This window comes from Penaeus chinensis, chromosome 31, assembly GCF_019202785.1.
Source record: "Penaeus chinensis breed Huanghai No. 1 chromosome 31, ASM1920278v2, whole genome shotgun sequence".
Lineage (NCBI taxonomy): Eukaryota > Metazoa > Arthropoda > Malacostraca > Decapoda > Penaeidae > Penaeus > Penaeus chinensis.
Genome location: NC_061849.1, coordinates 16,829,974 through 16,832,473, shown reverse-complemented (window position 1 = coordinate 16,832,473; position 2,500 = coordinate 16,829,974). Strand labels below are relative to the sequence as shown.

Here is a 2,500-nt window from a genome sequence, read left to right as displayed (position 1 = left end):
CATGACTTCTCACTTTTAACTGCCACTGCTGGCTAGCCTAGTGCAAAAAAGGGAGCAGCCCTGCATAAGTTTGCCATCAGTTCATACCCTCTCTATTGTTAGGACTTCTACAGTGCCTCCCCATGGAAATTGGGCACCTTACGGCCCCAGGCTAAATTGTGGAGGATCTCGGCGCAGCAGGAGGCCCTAGAAGTATGGAGTCATGGCCCACTGATGTATGTAAACGCTCTGGCTCTGTACACACTTCTGCCCCTCAGTCCCCCTGAGGTTAATGGGTAGTTCAGGAGAGGTAAGCCTTGCCAATCCTCCTTCCCCCATATAAACCCACTGGCAACCAATTATATAAATGGAAATGCTGGGGGAGGGGTACTGCCCCTCTCACCCAGCAAGTGAGGCAGGCTGTGGGTCCCATTGGGAGGGCAAATGCAAGGGTGCAGGATGGGAATGAGAGTTACTTGTCCTGTCTGTGCCCTGATAGCTGCCTGCTCTTTATATGGGGATGATGTCAGCAGGAACTGATGAGGTGGTGTCCAACTGGGGCGACTGCCTGAGGCTTAAAATCAGACGGGCTATCTGGGTAGGAGCTTGGAAAATCCAGTCCTTGTGGTACAGTTTGTAATTACCCATGCTATTGAGGGAATTCAAGCAATTGGGTGTTGAGGTGGTTGCCCTCTTGGAGGTGAGAAGAACTGGCAGCAGCATAATCAGTATTTGTGGGAACAACTACTACTGGTCTGGCAGGAGTGATGGTTACCATCTCCAGGGAGTAGCCATAGCCATTTCCAGCTGATTTCAACTGTTGGTAGTAGAGGTAACACCGGTTGGTGAGCATATTATAGCATTGAGACTGAAGCATGCTTTTGGCTCATATCTCTTATTGGTGTGTACACTCCTACTGATGTTTGTAAATTTGGTGAGAAAGAGGTGTTCTATGCCAAGCTCACATCTGTGTCAGATAAAAGTCCCAGGCGAGACATTTGCATTGTATTGGGCAATGTGGCATTCAGTTGTGATCGAGCTGGCTATGAGATGTCTGACGGTCCCATGGCTCAGGAGCTGATCTTAGTAACAAGAACAGGCTCCTCCAGAACTTTCCCAGAGAATGAGAAATTCTGGCTCCTGGTATCAGCACTCCAACATATATTGCTGGACATGGTACAGTAATACAAGTAATATGGCCAAGGAGATCAACCACATTCTTGTCAACACTTGCTGAAGATCCTCCAGAACTGCAGGGTTTACCAGTGCTGAGTTCTGTGGTACAGACCATAGACAGGTTGTGGCTATCCTAAGGGTCCACTTCAAAACTCCCCATCCCTCCAGTGGCCACTCCAGGGCATTTCACTTGGACAGATTGAGGGAGGAGCAGTGGGCCCTGAGGTTTCCCACGGCAGTCTTTGATCGGTTCACAGAACTCGAAAACCTGATGGACCCAGTAGCTCTGTGGAAGTTTTATAAGCGCAAAACACTTGAAACACTACCATCTGGCAGTCTGGTGCTTGTCCCTCAGACCTGTTGAGGGGTGTGGTCTCTGGAAGGGGAAGGGGAATTGATGGGACTGTAGCAACTACCATGGTATCACACTGCTCAGTATAGTAGGCAAGGATTTTGCCCACATTCTTCTGAAATGGCTCCATGACCACCTACTAAAGTACCACAGACCAAAGCAGTCTGGATTCACTCCAGGTAAGTCCACAATAGACCATATCCTAGCACTCTCAGTCACTGTGGAATGCTGTCTTGGGTTTGGTCGTGGGCTGTTTATAGCCTACATTGACCTTTGACTTGGTGAAGTGCCAATCACTATCGAATATCTTCAGACTTAGGGGAATTCTGACACAGATTATTAGTTTCATAGTAATGAAAGTACTGTAAAGTGTGGTGGGGGCCTGTCAATCATCTTCCCTGTTAACTCAGGAATGAGGCAAGGCACAAACACTTTTCAACACTTGCATGGATAATGGGAAGAGATACTATCCAAAGTCAATATCAAGGTCACTGACCTTGACTTTGCCAACAATGTTGCTATCCTATCCGAGTCCACGGAATCACTGGTGGCAGCTCTTGATGCATTCAGCAATGAGGCAAAGCCCTTGGGCATAGAGGTCTCCTAGACCAAGACCAAATTCCAGGATTTTGGGCGCCTGTTTGGGAAACCTGTTCAGTTGATACATGCTTGTCGTGAGGACATTGAAGTCACAGAGAGCTTTAAATACCTTGGTAGCATAGTTCATGTCTCTGGGCTGTCAGACCTAGAGTCAGTAGATGGATTAGCCAGGCAGCAGTAGCCATGAACTCAATCAATAAGAGCATTTGGAGATGTCAATACCTATGCAGAAGGACCAAGCTACCTGTCTTCAAGGCCTTTACTGTCAGCTTTGCTCTACAAAATGGAAACCTTGGAGTCTCGTGTCTTGATGCCTTTTATAACAAGTTCCTATGCTGGATCATGGGGTACAGTTGGCAGGACCATGTGTCCAACCAATGCCTACAATGTGAG

The 2,500-nt window shown here is 47.8% G+C and overlaps 1 protein-coding gene across 1 annotated transcript in view; it reads right to left on the bottom strand.

Annotated features, from left to right (window-relative positions):
- Positions 1 to 2,500, bottom strand: part of LOC125041787 (G patch domain-containing protein 11-like) — a gene marked incomplete in the record, with an annotated part of 6,964 nt that overhangs the window by 760 nt on the left and 3,704 nt on the right.